Source organism: Dermacentor albipictus, chromosome 1 (genome assembly GCF_038994185.2).
Source record: "Dermacentor albipictus isolate Rhodes 1998 colony chromosome 1, USDA_Dalb.pri_finalv2, whole genome shotgun sequence".
In the NCBI taxonomy this organism is placed as follows: Eukaryota; Metazoa; Arthropoda; class Arachnida; order Ixodida; family Ixodidae; genus Dermacentor; species Dermacentor albipictus.
Genome location: NC_091821.1, coordinates 476,737,088 through 476,757,560, shown reverse-complemented (window position 1 = coordinate 476,757,560; position 20,473 = coordinate 476,737,088).

Below are 20,473 nucleotides of genomic sequence, written 5' to 3'. Positions count from 1 at the left end.
ACCTCTTTGCCCGGCTTAGAGATAAAGCTGACGTCTGCCGAGTTCCACGCCAGGGGCAACTTGCCAGCTCCCCCGCACTCATTTACATAATCTGTCAGCTGGCTCAGCATCTTCTTCATGTTGGCGAGCAAAGCAACCGTTATTTTGTCATGTCCTGGCATCGTAACGCTTCTCATGGTTAGTAGCGCCGCCTGTATTTCTTCCACTTCGAAGTCTCTGGAGAGTTCTGGATTATCTTTGCCTTGATACAGCAACACAGGCTCATCATCTTTGGTCGTACAGAGGTATTTGCTCGTCAGGGCTGCCACCAGCTGCTCATCCGTACGCTCATAGCCATGGAGGGCTATCTTCAGATTCCGCTGCTGCTCTCCGCTCGTCTTGCTGGACTCGATGAGGCATCGCAGGAGGCTCCACGTGGAGTTGACGCCAAGCCCGCCTCTCAATGAGTCGCACTTGATTAGGCAGTTGTTCTTGGCTAAGGTCCACGCGTATTCCTCTGCTTGTCGTGTAATTTCAGAGATCTTGATTTTAAACATGCGATGGTGTTTTGCTTCTTCCACCTTCTGGTGAGGCTTATCCTGGCCTCCCAGAGGTGGAGCAGGTGGTTGTCGACTGCCAGGACATATTCTGAGGTGTGCAGCGTTCTCGTGACTTCTCTCTGCAGCTAGCAGCGACTCAGCCCTTTGCTCATAATCTTCAATAGGCGAGTCGAGTTGACGACCCTTGGACTCTCGAAAAAGCGACCAATCTGCAAGACGGGCTTGTGCCCTGTGTTTACGATGCTTCTTGTGGTCTAGGCGAATTGGTAGTATATAATGATCACTGCCTAATGTTTCGTGCGTATTTTGCCACTCGCAATTTTTAACATTTTTGACTAGCGTTAAATCGGTGCATGTGTCCCTTGAAACGCTATTGCCTATTCTTGTAGGCGGCTGCGGGTTCGCCAGAATAGTAAGAGCCATATCCGATATTGCTGCTGCCAATTTCCTGCCTTTTACGTTCTCATTGTTGTAACGCCAAAGAAAGTTGTGCGCGTTAGAATCCCCCACTATAATGAGAGACGCGGTTTTCGCAGCCTGCTTTGCTTTCCGGAAAAATTTCGTCAAAGACTGCTGTCCTGTGTTTCGGGCGGCTGTATATGTTAAGTACGTACGCCCCTTTACTAGAAAGAGTGTTAGGGAGGATACGAATAAACACATGTTCTATTTCAGCATTAAATTTGAGGCGTATAGTTGCAGCCGTACTGTCTTTATGCACAAGTATGCAAGTCGAAGTGTTAGTTTGATGCGTACTGTGAGGCCTGAGTTTAACTGACACATTAACGTCCTGTAACGCGATTACATCCGGCCTCTCATCTAGACAGTCCGCATACTATTGCAGAAATTCCCGCTTACGCTTAAGACCCCTGCAGTTCTATTGTAATATTGTTAACTTATCTTGACGAGCCATATTGCAAACTGGAAGAGGTCAGTCCTTGTTCTATACTCAGGTCAAGTGCATCATCTGACGCAATCTGCCTAGCGCCCATTTTTCCTGTCAGTCTGGGTGTCTTAGTGCGCGAGGATTCAGCGAATTCTTGTAATTTACGGTCGATCTTAATCTCGTAAGCATGGAGTTTTCAGAGATGCGACTCTAACATTTGATGAATTGTCTGCTCTGTCATTTCTTGTAAGTTCTGCTCAATTTTTTTGCTTAGTGTCTCTTCAAATCTTACAATGCTAGACTGTAGGCTTGGTAGCATGCGACATTTCATTTTCTCGATTTCCTCCCGTATGCGCTTTTCCATGTTTTACATCCATGCACTCAATTTATTTGTAATTGCGTCCACATCCGCGCATGTCGTACGCTCCAGTATCGATGGTGCAGCCGCCAATGCTACGCTCCCACCCGACGCTCCTCAGCGGATTTCTGACATACGAGGTGGTGATTTAGTTGCACTACGCGATGCCCTGCTGGTGAACGCATGGCGTCGCGGTATATAGGCTCGTCTCAGCTGCGCTGCGGTGGAAATTATGGATAATTTCGCGCATGGAAGGCTGTGTCGCCTGCTTTCGTCGCCTAGGAAGCGCAGCACAGTGGCGGATGCGTGACTGCACACGGGAGGTCACAGCGGCCATTTCGGTGCGCTCCCGCTTTCATGCGTGTGGTGCTCTAGTCACACAATGCCAAGCTGCAACGGCAGACCGCTGCAATATCATATGTGCATGATATGATATATGTGCATGTGCAGCAACTCTGGCGATTTTTTGTTATCCGCTGATCTAAATAAAATTTTGAATATATCTTCTATTTTGCACTGTGATTATCTGTGTCAAACTATACGGCTGCAAGTTATATAATCTTCCTCAAACTAATTTTTTAAGATTGGTTGCGTTCCCGACTCTTGGCTTTCATAATGCAAAGTAGGGGTAGGGCGTGTAGCCATGGACACAAGAGAAGAGTAGTGGACAACAGGAACGCAACCACTCGTATTGTCCGCTTCTCTTGTGTCCGTGCCTGCCCGTCTAACCCATTTTTTGCATTATGATTCCTTACCAACTGGCTCAGCTTTTTGTCGTTCTAAGCTTCATGAGTTTCTACTGGCCACCTTGTTTTTGTTACATCAGAAAATACACCGCCACTGCCTCTGAAATCGTTGCTTAAATCGCTGCTGTCTAGTTAGGAAACTCTAACAGCTCCCTGTGTCGTCAGGAGACATCATCAGCTTCGCTTGTTTGGCGTTAGTGCCACGTGTACTGCGTGTTTGGCACGCGTTCTGCGTGTTTAAATTATGGTAGCGTAGGAAATGGCGTCATTGGCTCATGGTGAGGTCACCCGAAGCAGGTACCCGTTTTCGTTGCTGGTATGTCGTTTATTGGTTATTTAAGATTATCGATGAATTTCTAAGCAGATGGAACACCCTAGCGGTGACAGGACTCTGAAAGCCATTTGAAAATGACGATATCCTAAAATCGTTAAAAGAACGCCGGATTTGCCCGTTAAGCATTTGCCCCAACTCATAACCGTGGCCCAATAACAATGAATTAGTTAGCTAATGAAACCAATGTTGTTACGTTAGAATAGTCACATAAAACGATGTGGTTACAATATTTACAAGTGAGACAACATGCATAAACAAGACGACTGCCGCCACTGCCCATCTATACAGGTTAAATCGTGGTCTAACTGGCGCCACTCTTGGGTGCGCGGTAACGTAACCCCTGCCTGTAATGGTATTGTAGATATAAATTCAAGCCTTCTGACTGGCGCCACTCTTGGGTGCGCTGTAACGTAACCCCTGCCTGTAATGATATTGTAGGTATAAGCTCAAACCTTCACCAATTGTGAATTAGCTATGTGATCTCTGTAGCGACTGGAGCTTTCAGTTTACCACAGGAAATGCTGTTGTAGCAATGCTATGTCATTGCAGCTGTGCCTTTGCAGGGCCGCAATTGTGTAATTCTAGGTAGAACTTTACCTGAAGAACATTTGTATTCCCTTCTTTGAATGCCGAGTGGTACCTACTTTGAAAATTTTCGGGAGGCTTCAGCCATCTACCAAATACTCAAGACAACAGCCTCCTGAAAACTTGCTAAATAGGCGACACTTACATTGGTTGATGATTTGTGTGTACAACCCGTTCACTTAGATTTATTGTATGTGCAGCGATCGTCCGTCACTATACGCTGTCCCCCGCTTCTGCGAAATCCAGTTACCTCGCCTGGCCTCCACGTTGGAGTCGTTTCCCCCTGCTCGTTCTCGGAAGTTGGGTGGCTGCCCGACTGGGGTGCCCCTCAACAAACTTGCTTTTAATGTGCAATAAAGCCAGTCGGTTTATCGTTCTCAACCTGTCAAAATGCGTATTACATGCCTCCGCTAAACCGTGCTCCCAACAAATGGTGACCCAGGAGATTTGCGTTTTTTTTCGAACACAGCCATGGACGACGCTGTCCTAATCCTGCTAATAGAGAATATAATAGCATTACCTCTGCTGTCATCGACGCAGATCTTCAGCTTCCCAGCTTGTGGCACAACCCTCGAGTTTGGTGCATGTAAGTAGAGGCCCGTTTGCAACTCCGGTGCATCACTTCACACATAGCAAAGTACCTGCACGTCGTCGCAGCGCTACCCTGCTACATCGCCGATGCCATCGATATCTTGCTAGCGCGTACGGTTTCGGCCACAGCATACGACAACCTGAAACGCACGGCCTTGCAGCGCCTTGAACCATTGCAACAGAGTCGGCTCCAACAGCTCCTCTCCGAGGAACTCGGAGAACAACGACCGTCACAATTCCAGCACCGTTTGCATCAGTTGATGGGTGGCCACTCTGCAAACGAGAGCAAGCTTCCATTTTTGCACGAGCTGTTCTTGCGGCGCCTCCCACAGTCCGAACGCATGGTGCTGGCGGCTTCCGACGAGGCGAGTTTCAATCAGCTAGCTGCACTCACTGACCGCATATGCTACTCCTCAACTGCGGTACAGCTACCTATCACCACTGCGAGAGTCTGAGAGCCAGGAGACCGACTATCGCACCTGGAGGAAAGAGTGGACCGCCTTACCAGGGCACTGGAGAAGCTGACGACGGGTGGCAACGTTGGAGATCAACTTCCGCGCAACCATTCGCCTGCACATTCTCGCAGCACACCTAGAGACTCGCTGCGGTTGTTGTCCTCTTATCACCGTCACTTTCGCGAACAAGCAAGTCGCTGCATCCAGCCTTATTTGTGGACGTGAAACGCACCAGCCAGTCGCTAACGGCTGCCTGCGACAACGACCTTCGCGCAAGCCGCCTATCTTCGTAGTCGACCGCATCAGTGGCACCCGCCTCCTCGTCAACACCGCAGCCGAGCTGCCTATCATTTCCGCCACTGCCGCAGATCGCCAACGCTGCAAGTCCACACCCATGGTCCACGTAGTGAACAGCGCTGCCTTCTTGAATCGTATCCGTTCCGGCTAGAAATCAGACTCCGGCGCTTGCACAGATGGGTGTTTGTGATCGCTGACGTCAGCCTTGCCATACTGGAACCGGACGTCCTCAGCCATTTCAATCTAGATTGCACTGTTCGCGATCGGCGCCTAAAGAGTAATGCCACATTCCTCGATGTAATTGGCCTGCAGTCCAACATTCACCTCATCTGCATTCATACGTCTCGGCCGGTCTCGGCGTACGACAAGATATTTGCTGAGTACCCGCAACTCACGAAGCCCCAAAACGGTGCGCTGCCTGTGAAAGACAAGGTGACGCATAATATCGCCACCACCGGCCCACCTGTCCCCACCCGGCCAAGGAGGCTTGCTGGACGAAGGCTGGGAGTCGGTCGCCGTGATTTTGAACACATTGTACAGCTCGGCGTTATTCGTCTTTCCTCCAGCAGTTAGTGCCGTCTCCAACTGGTTTCAAAACAGTACAATGGAGATTGGTGGCCTTGTGGTGATTATCGAGCTTTGAATGCCGTCACTACTGCGGATGAATATGCCCGTCCCCGCATACATGACTTCGGCGCTCGCCTGGCGGGTACCAAATATACAGCAAGATCGATTTGATGAGCCTGTACCACCAAATTCCTGTCGAACGCAGCGACATTTCGAAAACGGATATCACTGCTGCATTTGGATTGTTTGAGTTTCTCCACATGTCGCACGGTTCCAAGAATGGGGCGCAAACATTTCAAAGGTTCATGGACGAGGTTACCCACGGACTCTCGTTCATTTTCGTCTACCTTGACGACATTCTCGTTGCAAGTGGCACATACAAAGAATACAAAGAGCACCTTCGCCTTCTATTCGAGCCACTGGATGAACACGGCCTGGTCCGAAAGCTCCAGAACAGAGTTTTCAGAGTTGAAGCTTTGGATTTTCTCGGCCATCGCATTTCACCGCAAAGCATCGAGCCACTGGAATCACGGGTGCGGGCAATGGAGGATTTCCCCTCTTCGACCTCCTTCCCAAAGTTGCGCGAGTTTCTTGGGCTCGTAAATTTTCACAGGCGCTTCATACCATACTTTGCGCAAGTTCTCCAGCCACTTACCGAGCTGCCGTGTCGCTACACCAAAGCACTGCCTACCTTCCACGTTTCATCGGAGCAGGAAGACTCCTTCCAAGAAGCCAAAACGTGATTGGCGACTGTAGTGCTGCTCATTCATTCACTGCCCGAAGCACCAACTAGCTTTATGGTAGACATGTCGGCCATCGCAGTGTGTACAGTACTGCAGCAGCACCGTGGCACAAACTCCAGGCCGCTGGGCTTCTAAAAGCTCCTCAAACCCTTAGAACCTCACTACTGGCACTTCCGGGAGGGAGATGTAGGCCATCTATTGCGCTGTCAAGCTTTTCCGTTTTTGTTTGAAGGCTGTAGCTTTTACATTCTGACAGACCACAAGCCGTTAACCTTCGTTTTCAAGAACAGTTCCTCGTACTCAGAATGTGAGCTTCGGCAACTTTCCTCTATCTCAAATTTTCGATGGACATTCGTAATATCTATGCGACCTATAATCTGGCAGCTGACGCACTGTCGCGTGTCGGCGCTGTGCCTGCTTGCCCTGTGGATTTGAAAGCTGTAGCCTCCGTCCAGCAAAACGACCCCGAGCTGCGCCAATCGCGGGAAAGGCTCGTCGCTCCAGCTTGGGGAGGTGCCACTTCCCTACACAACAACATTGTTCACGTGCGACACATCGCAAGCAGTTCCTCGCCGGTTCGTGCCGGATCAGTTTTGCGGCCAGTATTCGATTCACTCCACGGGCTAAGCCATCCCGACATCAGAGTGACACGGAGGCCTATCAGACACCGCTTCGGTTGGCCAGGCATCAATAAAGACGTTCGAAGCTGGGCAAGAAGCTGCCAAGCCTGTCAATCCGTGAAAGTGACCCGACACACGCTTTCAGCTGTTTCGACCACCAGACGAAACCATGCCTTTAAATAAGCTCGACTTTAACTTTTGCAGCTATTGTTTCAGCATTGTGGCGAACTGGGCAGGGCTTGTTGTTGCATGTTTATAAAGAAATCGAATAGTGCTATGGAAGAGACGAGGTCTGCCTGTCGTCTTCACTTTGGTCCTCTCCGTAGCTATGTCTGATACTTTTCCTAGTTATTTATTTGTAATTACTCTTCAAATATTGCATAAGCGTTCACTTGTGTTTCCCCACCAGTGTGACGAAAGTTTCTGAGGTCTTTTGCACGAGATGTGCATTCTTTTAGTTATTGTTATTTTGTGTAACTTATTGATCTGGTAAATGCTTGTAGTTGCCTTTTGATTTTAGTGCTTCTATGTGACAGCTTTCTGCCCACATTTAGTTAGCGGGTCTTTTCTTGCTCATATTAGTACCTGCTTTCAAGCTGTTCTGTGTAATATTATTCTCGTGTTCAACATGTCAAGTAACTCGTACAGACATGTGCCGTTTTACTTTAGATAATTTATATTTTCGTACCTTTATTTATTTAGCGTTTTATACCGCTTTGTAAATTGTGAACTATTTGTGCATTTTAATTCATTGGTGAAGGCATTGCTTTGATATTGCTCACTAAATTAAAAAAAATGGTTTGCAAGTGTCCTTTATCAAAAACGGCTATTTATGCTGATTATCTGGCTTTCTGTACGTTCAGCCAGCACGAGATATCCGCTAAATCAAGTGGTCTTGAGATTATTTTAGTAGGCTCCAAGATTGACATAGAAGATGTACCAATGAACAGTAATGCTGCCCTTCTTGTCTAATGGTCATCCTTTTTATAATAAAAATATTGTTGCTGTATATGATTCGTGCATTATGCAAACATGCAGGCTACCGGCTGGGGAAACACCGCAGGGAAGAGGGTAAGGAAAGAAAGACGGGAGGGGAAGCAAATCAAACAAAAAAGAAAACGGTTTTCAAAATCCGCATTGTACAAGAATTCTCTGCCTATATTTAAAAGCTTGCAATGATGTTATAAAATCTCCTTTCAAGAGAGTCTTCTTCTAAGCTGCTTTAAGGGGGTTTCTAGAACCTCTTGAAATAGTCATAGCCCCCAGACATTCGCAGCGATATACGACCATTTACCACCTTCTAAACGGATTGTACGGATCTTTAAGTGCGTCTTTCAGACCTTCATTTCGCCTTGGAGAATGGGTATGGAAGCAGACTTCTATCGCTTTTGTGCAAGCTGGCCTCCGCGTACCATGTGTGATGGTCGACAGCTGTCACGCTCCATTGATGACCTGCTGGCGTCACCGGCAGACGCCCGACCAGGTCTATCCCAACGATGGCAAAATGCATCTTGGGACATGAGATTGGCTGGAAAAGACCAGCAGGAGACGAAGGCAGTCGGTTCCGTTGTTGACACTGGGCGCAAGAGGCCGCGTACTCGGCCACAAAAGTAGACATGCCTGGCCAAAAGAAACCGCTCCTAACGTTGTTGTACGCTTTGTAGAAAGCCAAGTAGCCAGCAGATGGGTGTTCGTCGGTGTCGTAAATGTAGCGGTGCCGTGAGAAAGGATATATGATATTTCGTCAAAGCATGTCTCATGCGTTTTCTTTAACGATGTTGCACTCTGTAAGAGACACCCGATATGGGCGCCGTTGAACAATGTGGAACCCGCCAGTCTGTATGCGATGAGTAGCGGCGGTAGTCATACTGAGGACGGTAGAATTGACGTCGAAGAAGGAATTGTCTTTGTTAAGAATGGCGAGGAGATCTTGACTTTGGCAGGCGTCAGGTCAGGGCATATGGTTGCCGACAATGCTGTTGTAGAGCCATTACTTGGCGGCGACCTTGACTAGTGGCACAATCGAATGGGCGACGATTGGAACGGAATGAGTCTCAACAGCGCAAGCGACACTTGATCCGGGGGGCAACCGTTGTGCTTCGTGAGTTCGACTTAAGGTGCTAAGCAATGCAGACCTCTCAAAGAAGCGAATAAGGCCAGGGGTAATTAGAATCCCTCGTGATAGGGTATGACTGTAAGCTAGAACGAGCACTTTGCCGTCCACAATGTTGTTGGAGTTGACACCGAATGTCTTCGCTAGATGGCGAAAGAACGTAATCGGAGGAGGGCAAAAGGCGAATGCACTCTTCATGGTTAGGGAGAGAACAGCTGGTGGCAGCTAGTTGTGTGAGACGCTGGGGAAAGAGAAGCGGACGCAGAACATAAGAAGTCCCACATCAAAATGAGTTCGTGGGTACATTCACGAAATACTGCGTGTCGTGACGAATACCGTCTATGGATACTCGAACAGTACACTGAATCATTGGACGAATAATGGCATTGGTCGCTCCTAGAAGAGAAGAGCCGGAGTAAAGCGTGGTCACCGTTAGGAGGCGGGAACAAAAGTCGGCACGAATAATCGAAACGGCAGCGCCTGTGTCAACGAGAACGTCGACGCGTACACCTTTCATAAACGCTGAGAAGTTCCATGGTCGTTCTAGAGAAGTATAGACTATTCGGTGGATGCAGTTTCCGCTCTTAAAACTGCATCGGAGAGTTTTCGTACTGGGCGTTTGTGACACGAGAAGCGGGCCGAAGAGGCGACATGGAACGACGACATTGAAAAGGTGACCTACGGCGAGATTTACCAGAATGCGCAGGCATATCAGAAGCATTTGGAGGAGAAGGTAATCGGTGATAGGAAGGACGGTAGGACATGCGCCGATAGCCCGTTGCTGGATGCACGCATGTGCGTCCCTCAGAAGCATAGCCACGTAGCTCATCTTGTTGACGCGTACGTGTTTGACAAAATCGGGAGATCGCTCTCGATAGCGAAAATAATAACAAATATATCTGGCAGGGCCCGGAGCAGAGTAGTAACGCTCCGCATTAACTGGCGGTGACAACGAAGCCACTGGAGCGTGGCCTCCTGTGGTAGACAGAAGGACGGTAATGGCTGCAGAGAGCGCCGCAATGTCGGCATACGTTGGCACCTGACGAGTGCAGCGGTCGTCAAAGCACAATAGACGCGAAGCCGACGGAATCTCTTGCCTAATGACGTTACGTAAGCCGGTTGGTGAAGAAGGGACGGCACATTCCGGAGCTCAAGAAGAGCACTGAACGTGAATGTCCCAACGAACGATGTCGCGGACCTGCGCGCGCAAGTCCGTGGCCGAATGAAGTCGGAGGGCCGAGGTATCGGTGCATAGCTGAAGGGACTGGAATTCCTGAAGTCGCCGGCAAGTAGTCACCACATACTGGGTTTTAGCAGGCCTAGCAAGGGCGCTGACGTCACCGGTGTTTCGGCATTTAATAATGTGGCGTAATCGGTCGCTTTGAGACATGATTGCGTTCACACGCTTGCACAATGCAAGCAAATACTCAATGTATAAAGTGTATGATTGCCCAGGGAGTTGGATACGCTCACTGAGCTTCCTCACGATCTCAGCGCGAACAGCGGCAGCCCCGAAAATCTGCCGAAGCTGTTGCGTGAACGTCACCCAGTCATGAAGATTGCACTCATGTTTCAAAAACCAGCTTTTCGCGACAAGGGACAGGTAGAATGAGATGTTCTGCAACTTCTGTTGATTGTAGCACTTGGCGAAGTCAGTTAGGAGGTAATTGTTTTGAAGCCAGCCCTCGACGTCGTAGCCTGGTTGACCAGCAAACACTTGTAATTCGCGCTGCTGGTTATTGATGGTCACGACGGTTGGAGGAGGCTGCACTAGAGCGGCGGCATTCGAAGCGCCTGGATTTGCTGGAGAGAGTATGGCCGGAGGCGTTACGCACCGACCCTAGTGGAGCTCAAGCGTAGACATGCGAGAAGTATCGGGGAAAGAAAAAGCACTTGCCACCACTTCTAAAGAACCGCTTTATTCCCGCCGAGCTCGCACGGCAGATCAAACTATGCAATTGATATATATATAGATGAGGAACGTGTACAAAGCATGATATCTTGAGATGATGAAAGTGATGCAAGTCAGGCATGTGTTGCGTTCACGATATATAAAGCCGATGTCGTTCCGTCCAAAATAACTGTCGCAATTTTTTACGTCTTGCAGACGAAGCGCTCCACAAATAGTCTAGCGAGTACGCAGACTATTGTTTGCGCTGTCTCATCTATGAAAGCGAATCACTTCTCGTACAGCGCGCATCAATCCTTGGGACCTACGAATCAGACTAAAAAAGGGTTTTCTTTTTTTTCTGCAAGCTGGGGCGCTATAAGGTAAAAACCCGCCGTGGTTGCTGAGTGGCTATGGCGTTGGGCTGCTTAGCACGAGGTCGCGGGATTGAATCCCGGCCATTGCGGCCGCATATCGATGGGGGCGAAATGCGAAAACACCCGTGTGCTTAGATTCAGGTGCACGTTAAGGAACCCCAGGTGGTCGAAATTTCCGGAGCCCTCCGCTACGGCGTGCTTCATAATCAGAAAATGGTTTTGGCTCGTAAAACACCATAATTTTATGTAATAACATAAAATTATTCCAATCGGTTTTTATTCCATTCTCCTGATGTCAAATTTTCGTAACCGCGGACGCAAGCATCGGGCGGTCACCCACAGGGTTGTCTGAACAGTCCAATCAAGCGCTCTCCTCGTTCATAGGCGGTCACATTTGTTTGCTTTAAACATTAATAACATTGCCTACACTGAGAAGCTTGCCTTATCTAATTGGCTGATAAAACGTGAAGAGCACGCTCAAGTGGAGAGGGATTTGATAGGGCCGAGCCACTGCAATGAACGCCAGAAGGCGGTCGGTGACGGGAGCGGTCGCATACCGCGTCGGCTCCGTGACAGATCGCACTCAATTGCGATACACCAACTTTTCCCTTTGCAAGCCCGGGATCATCGTCTCCAGGAACCTCAGCGGCACCCGTCTACACCACGTTTGTTAAGGTGGGGCCAATTTTTGACGACTTTTCGGTCATTTGAAGCATTCGTCACGCCACGGTGGTGCTAAGCCTAACAGCGCCGGGGCCTGCGATGGCCCCGGTCGGGGATACCTCGGCTCTGGCGGCTCCAAATCAAGTCACCGGATACGACCCGCAGTCCTTGCAGATCGTAACAATGGATACCCATCAATCCGAGGATACGACTCAATGCGAGGATCCTCTACCAACCGAGGACGATTACCTCCAAGATATGGTCCGCGTCTGGAGCGGAAAGAAGAACGTGGGGGCGGCATCGAGGGACGCTGGTGCTGGTGCCACCCAGCAACAGGCACCGGCTAGCTCTGCGCATACGCAGGGCGGGAGTGCGCTGAACGCAGCCTCGACGAGCCCCAAGCAACTCCGGTGGCGGCCGCAGAACACGCCGCGCATTGCAAAAGATGACATCATCGTGGTGCTGAAACCAATAACTACGGTCGACCTCAAGGCAACTTTTGGTCCTGGACGAGCCGGCGATGCAGTCCGCAGCATCCTCGTGGACGACGCAAATGCTGGACTTAAGGTGTGGCCCGTTTGGGACCAAAATGTCCTTGTATGTGCACTGAAATCTGTCGACGCCGCGGAGAAGCTACTCCGGGATATTGTGCTGCCGGTAGGGGAACGCGAGCTCCCGTTCCGGGGACACCCTAAACTCTCCGGAGCGTTCTGTCGAGGCGTCATGACTGTTTCGCCAGACGAAACGTCTGAAAGCGTTAAACGAAAAATCAGTGCGGAACAAAATGTGCTCTCTGTGCGCAAGCTAGGGGGAACCCCGGTTGCGGTGATCACCTTCGCGGGGAACAAGGTACCACGGACGGTGTTGTGCAGCTACGAACGGCTCCCTGTTCGCCTGTACAAGAAAACAGTGCCAGCATGCCACCCCTGTGGCACAGTCGGCCATCGGACCGATGCGTGCCCGCGACCGCAGCCGGGACGCTGCAAACGCTGCGGAGTCCAGGTTACCGATGCCACTCCTGACGGCTCGGCAGAACATGACTGTAGCTGCCTCATCTGCGGAGGCGGCCACCCTACCGGAGCTCCTGGCTGTGCCGGGCGGTTCCGGAAAGCCATCAAACCGAGCTCCCCATCCGGATCCAAACCGAAGACAAAGACGGGGCCCAAGCAGGCTCCTCCGCCCAAGGCCAAGAAAGCGCCAGCCGATCAGGAAACCAAGGCCAAACCCGGCACATCGAAACCTGTCAGGTCCGCGACCCAGGCAGTGCCCCCGGTCCTCAACGCCAGGGACTTCCCGCCCTTGGCACCCGTCCAACCACAGGTGAGCAGTTGGAGTAGAGCAGCCTCCAAGCCCCCTACCTGTCCCTCCCCAACCGAAACCGCCCTACAGCAGCAGGTAGAAGAGCTCAGGCGCCAAAACCAAATTCTAGCGCGCAAAATTCAAGAATTAGAGGCCAAACAGGCCGGGTCATCCGAACCAATGCAAGAAGCTGAGCCAGATGACGAGAATGACGGATGATTCGTAACATCTTGCCTCACTGGCGTCTCGCGCGCAGTACGGGGACACGGTAGTTCGATCTGCTGGTCGCGTCGCCGGCCTAGAGGCACTGCAGCGCCAAACCGAGCAACTGGAGGAGCAAGTGGCGGCCCTTCCGAATCAAATCATGTCGGCAGTCCGCGAGTCCTTCCAGGACATGTTCAAGGCAGCTTTAACGCATGCACTTCCCAACCTTATGGCCCAGGTCATTGACTCGGTCCTTAATGCCTTGCAGCCCTGGGTCAGCACCCAAATTAAGAACGCCACTAGCTGCGAATCCCCTCACCTCAAACGTAAGACAGCCTCCCGCCAGGCAGCGGAGGAACATGGTTCAGGCTCTGCAGCTGGTGGGTCGGTGCGGCCCCTCGCTGGGTTTGCGCTGGCTCCCGGCCAGAGCTAGTCCGCTCGCCCGTAAATAAATAGAACAAGATGGCTAGCAGATCTAATAGGAATGATAAAAACCTTGAAAAATTCCAGATCATCCAATCGAACTGCAGGGGTTTCAGAGCTTGGAAAAAACGGTCACACCTCCAGCTCTACCTGCAGTCCCTAGGAGACATGCCGGCACTATACGCTAAATTATCGACGCTAAATAGACGCTAAATTATCAGGCTACAGCACCTTTCAGGTGGGCGCCTCTACGTGCTTCTTGGGGAATAAAGCTTACACCGTGGTTCAGGTGGACTTATACTTGAGTACCGTGCAAGAATATACAATGGTCCGGGTACTGCCTCTGAGACGCCGCGACCCGTCAATACATATCCTCAACATATACTGCCATCCGCATAAGCCGCGCGTAACGTTTAAGGAAATCTTCCTTCGCGCGATAAAAATGGCAGCCAAAGAGCCTCTAGTGATCGTTGGAAACTTCAATGCTCCCAGCCTTCATTGGGGCTCCCACTTCGAACAGGCAAGAGGACGTAAGCTGGCGGAGCTCATCTCGACCCTCAGCCTCACGTTGGTCACGGACCCGGCGTATCCCACCCGAGTGGGGAATTCGGTAACCCGGGACACGTGTCCCGGCGTTTCTCTCGTTAAAAATGCTAGAGCGGCTGCTTGGGAGAACTTGGGAGATTCTCTAGGAAGCGATCACCTCCTTCTCCGGATTACACTCATGGAGAAGGCAGCGCGCAAAAAATGGGGTCAGGCCAAGTTGATCGATTGGCACAAATTCCGAAATCACACCATCCCTCCCGTACTATTTTCCGGCGGCTACGCGGAGTGGGCTAACCACATATACAACATTCAGAAACAACACGTCACAAGACTACAAACCTCCGAAGAGATCCCCGCAGTGGACACCCACCTCCTGCATTTGTGGGAGGCGCGCCGGAGCTTAACTAAACGGTGGAAAAAGCTGAAAACTAATAGCAAATTACGCGACCGCATAGCCAAACTCACAGAGCAGGCTGCAGCGTATGCTGCCGGACTCTCAGATTCAAATTGGATAGCACGCTGCGACGCCGCAGCTCATCAGATGAGCTCGAAGGGGACGTGGCGTCTCTTTCGCAGTCTAATCGACCCCTCCCAAACGAGAGGGAAGACGCAAAAGCAGCTCCGGCGGGCTCTGCAAGGGTATCAAGGTACGACGGCGCAACTTGCGGACACTCTGTGCGACAGATATCTCTGTCGTACGGAGGACCCGCCTGGGCCTGAGTACATATACTCTGGCAGGCCTAATGAAACACTTGATGCCCCTTTTGAGTTGCAGACCTTAAGGCCGCCTTAGAAAAAATGCGCCGGGGTACGGCTCCGGGACGGGATCACATAACAGTGAACCTGTTGGCGAACCTACTGGACCCAGCCTACCTCCATATTTAGAATACATCAACCAGATCTGGGACGGGCGTCCACTCTCTCCCGAGTGGAAAACGTCACTTGTGACGTTTATCCCTAAAACAGGTAAGGCCGTGAATACGGACAACCTGAGGCCCATATCACTGACCTCATGTGCGGGCAAGCTTATGGAGACGATGGTTCGGGATCGCCTCTCTCCATACCTGGAGAGTAAGGGCTTATATGCAGTCACCCTGTTCGGGTTTCACCCCCACATGTCTGCACAGGATGTCCTCCAGCTGCACAGGGATGTAATACGACCCACAACTATGCAACACAATGTCAAAGCCATCCTCGCCCTTGATCTGAAAGGGGCTTTCGACAACGTTAAACACGGAAGCATCCTGGCCAACTTGAGTTCTACCGATTGTGGGGCTAGGGCCTACGCTTATGTAAGAGATTTCTTGACTAATCGGCAGGCCTTCCTTCGGATTTAGGGTGAGGAATACGGCCCTTACATGAAGGGAACACGGGGTACCCCTCAGGGAGCGGTGTTATCACCGCTCCTGTTCAACATAGCTATGATGCGCCTCCCAAGCCAACTGGCCCGGGTGGAAGGCATTCAACACGCGTTATATGCAGATGACATTACAATTTGAACCACTGAGGGGAGCCTGGGGGACATGGAGGCCCACCTTCAGCAGGCCGCTTCCATAGTCGATGCGTAGGCTATGGACTGTGGGCTCCAATGTGCTCCAGCGAAATCATAGCTTCTGCATGTCAGAGCGAAACCAAAGGATAGGACAGCAATTCACATCTCTCTGTCAGGAGGTCCTATTAGAGAGGTGGAGGAGCTCCGTATTCTGGGCCTTTTCATTCACCACAGACTCAGATCGGACTGCACCATTGTGAAACTCAAGAGAGTAGGCGAACAGGTAGGGCGTATGACCCGCCGCGTTTCCAACAAGCGGGGTGGTCTGCGGGGCAGGAACGCGCTTCGGCTCGTCTATGCCTTCGTGACTAGCCGGATCCTACGGATCCTATACGCCGTGCCATATCTCCGCACTACTAAGCAAGACGAGGCGCGAATAGACGCTATCATACGCGAGGCAACTAAGCGAGCCCTGGATCTCCCGGTGGCTACCTCTAATGCCAAACTGAAGGCATTGGGGGTGCTAAACTCCTACCAGGAGCTGCGGGAGGCCCACCTCGTGAACCAATACACGCGGCTCATGCAGACGGCACCTGGGCGCCGCCTGCTAAACCGCTTACACATCCACCACGACTGGACTCCAGAGGAGACGGAGCGTATCCCAGTACTGTGGCGCCATATGCTCTGGGTCTCCCCGCTCCCCCGTAACATGGACACTGACATGCGCGAAAGCAGACGACAAGCGCGGGCTCGGGCTCTTGAGAGAACACGGCTCCCGACCCGGTGTATATTATGTAGACGTAGCAGGGCCGTCGCCCACGGGATTTTACACGGCCGCTGTTGTTCACCAGGAAATGCGCGTCGATAGACTCTCTTTTCGAGCCCCGAATTCATTGCGAGCCGAGGAAGTAGCGATAGCGCTTGCTGCCGCCAACGCCAATTCGAGAATCATCATTACGGACTCCCGAAAAGTATGTGATCTTTACTTGGCTGGGGAGATCTCCCCCTTAGCTGCTTGCATTCTAAGACGGACTGCCACTGATCCAACACAGAAAAGAATCATTTGGCCTCCTGGCCATCAGGGCGTACGAGGTAATGAGGCCGCTGACGCGGCTGCCCGAGCGTTTATTTAACGGGCTCCTCATCCCAGCTCTTCTGGCTCGGAGACTAACCAGCCGCTGCTGCGATTCAGGGAAATAACGCATTATAGCGACAACTACCGCCTTTTTCCGGCCCCTGCCAAGGGGCACAGTAAGACGGAGGAGCGAACTTTAAGGCGCCTGCAGACAGGTACGCTGCTCTGTCCTGCAATCTTAAAGCATTACGATCCTAACACGGATGGGCGATGCCCGCACTGTGGGGAGACCTGTGATATCTTCCACATGGTGTGGGCATGTACTCAAAATCCCCACCTCCGCCCTTCCCCTACCCCTTCCAGAGAGGCATGGGAGACTGCCCTCCTCAAGTGCTCCTCGCTTGAGTCCCAAAGGGCTCTGGTGAAACGGGCGAGAGACGGGGCATTGTCATGCTATGTCCCGGACTAGGGATGCCGACCATGTAGCGGGGCCACTCTGTGGCTCCCAAACTCTCTTGCAGCAATTAAAAGTTTTCACCACCACCATCACTGAATATCGATAACCGGATAAAGAGGGTGGTGCCGGCGTCTGCGATTGGTCCGCTTTCCTTTTCTTAGCTGGCGGTGGCTGGTTGAAAATCGTGGCGGCATGCAACGGAAGCTTAAATATGACACTAAGACGGATCCTCAGCAAAGAAGAGTTGGCAGAACACGGCTGTAAACGTTCCGAAACTGCTCCAAAATGTTACACGGGCACGCAAAAGGTTTTATTATACGCAAACAAACCCATGCTTTCCAGGATGTGCGAGTAGCCAGTGCATCAGTGATCGGCAGCAGCCATCTTTTATTCCTATCGAAACGGGGCAGGGGCCCTATAACGTAAAACTATTCCAATATGTTTCTATTCCAATCTCCTGACGTCAAATTTGCGTAACCACCGACGCAAGCGCCGGGCGGTCACCCGCGGGGTTGTCTAAGCGCATCAATAAAACGCTCTCCTCGTTCATAGGTCACTTTTGTTTGCTTGAAAAACGAATAACATTGCCTACACTGAGCGGCTTGTCGTATCTAATTGACTGACAAGAGACGAGGAGAACACTCAAGTGGAGAGGGATTCGATGGGGCTAAGCCAGTTCACTGAAAATCGATAATCCGATGAAGAGGGTGGTACCAGCGCCTGCGATTGGTCCACTTTCCCTTACTAGCTTGCGACGGCTCGTCCAGAATCCCGGTGGTATGCAACGGAAGGTTAAGCTTGCAGCTGAGACGGATCCTCGTCAAAGAAGAGTTGGCAGAGTGAGGTCGTAAACGTGCCGAAAGTGCCCGAAAACGTTATAGGGTCACGCAAAAGGTTTTATTGTGCACAAATAAACCCATGCTTAGCGACAGGGTGCGAGATAGCCAGTGCCTGAGCGATCGGCGGCAGCTATCTTTTATTCCTTTCGGAACGGGGCAGCCTGCGGCTATTCAGAAGAAAATTCAGCTTTGTTTGGCATATTAATGCACCTTTAACGCGTACACGTCACTTTGACGCGCTGAGTTTTTGATGTTTTGTGAGGTCGCGTGACAGGCAGGTGAAGTGGGTGCTTCCCGAAAACTTTTGACCAATAGCCGAGGGCTAACGACGAAAAGGCGTCGAATCAGAAATAATTATTTTTCGTTTTTTCGGTCAAATGATGCATAATCAGTGTGTACACGTCATATCAGATGGGGAGCTAAAGCAGTTTTCGTGACGTCGCGTGAAAGTCGGGTGAAGTGGGGGTGGTCCAAAAAAATTTTTAGAAAAAATCGCGGAGGGCGGATGGCAGAGTTGGAATAGAAAAGTTTGGAATAGTTTTACGTTATAGCACACCATTTCTGCAATCAGCTCTCCGCTATTGGTCAAGAACTTTTTAGACCGCCCCCACTTCAATCTGTCACGCGACGTCACGAAAACCGCAATAGCTCCTCATCTCATATGACGTGTACACAGTAATTATGCATGACTTGAACAAACAAAAGAAAAATAATTATTTTTCATTCAACGCCTTTTCGCCGTTAGTCCTCTGCAATTGGTCGAAAGCTTTCTGGTTGCAACCCACTTTACCTGCCTGTCGCACGGCGTCACAAAACCGCAAAATCTCACCGCGTCAAAGTGACGTGAACGCGTGAAAGATGCATCAATATGCCGAAGAAAACTGAACTTTCGTCTGAATAGCCGCAGGCTGCCCCGTTCCAAAAGGAATAAAGGATGGCTGCCGCCGATCGCTCAGGCACTGGCTTCTCTCGCACCCTGTCGCTAAGCATGGGTTTATTTGTGTTGTCACTAATATTGCGATCTCGCAGCTTCATGACACAAATCTAAAGAAAATACAACCATTTTTCGGAAAAGATAGGAGCAAACAGTGCAGGAAGACGACTTGGTAGACCAGGCCGGGAATACACTGCCATGTTTCTTCTAGCAAAATCATCTTTGCAAGTGTTAGCGCCTCACGCTAAATAAAAAGAAATAAACTGGAAATGCACAACGCGAAGTTGCCGTGGCATGCAACGCATGCGTGGTCTCATACTGCAATTTGCTTGCGTGCAGCCGTGGTGCTACTTCTGGTATACTAACTCCAATTTCGCTGTGTGTTTCCGACGGTTTCCAGTCGATCTCCAGCACCACGGGCGTTAATTGTCATCTCATTTGCGTTGCGACAGGCCTGGTAGGTTCTGGGGCATCTCGACCGCAGCAGTTGTCTTACACGCGCTGCATTGGGCCATAGTGTCACGGCCACACCCACCTAGGAGCACCGTAAGGGAAGTTCAAGCGCAACACTAAACCTTCCAATTTGCGTCAATTCTTTGCCGAATTTGGCAACCTTTGAGTCATATTTGAAAATAATGCAATTATATTGTTCCCTGCGTCTTCCATTCCTTTGTGAGAACACGTAGCACTTCCGTATGGAAAATACTTTCTTGTTCTCAGAAATTAAACAAAAAGTGACTATTCCCTGATTCCCTGAGTAAATATGAGGCATGTAGAGGTGTTAAAATGAGGCACCCGCAATACTTTTACCGCAGTTTATTGCTTGCTAATTTCGCTCATCTAATAGGCACTTCTAATAGGTCGAAGTAAAAAATGGGCGAGATGTTATAAAAGTAGTATAAATTCAGAGCGCGAACTACTGGGGCATAAGCTAAGGCTACGGCAAGTGGCAATTTTCTGGCGTGCTAACACTGAATAATAGTCATTTTTTTCCCTTTCATATCGTTTGATCACGTTTGATGACATAGAACATGTCGGGTTTATAAAGTCTGTAACCTATCAAATAATTTTTTGTTGCAAGTAAAGCACGGTGTCCTGTCTCTTCTTGTGCTTTAGCTTGTGCCCAGTAGTTCACGCTCTGAATTTAGCCATGGCTCTAATAGGTGTCTGGTTGGAAAGGTCGGTTAACGCGGGAGAGGCTCGGCGCGACGATAACAGCGACAGCTTTCTCTCTGAAACATTGCGAGAAAGCATAAGGGGGAAATGAGAACGTGAACTTCATGTGGCACGTGGTAAACGTTTTGGGAACTAGTCTGGTATGTCCGGCAGAGGGACGTTTCGCATTCCTGAGAATTGTCATGGACCCTAAGCGCCATTTTGGCATGGTTTTGTGATACCAAGACGTGCGGGGCCACCACTGTGTTGTATTGAGCGAGCGGGTGTCG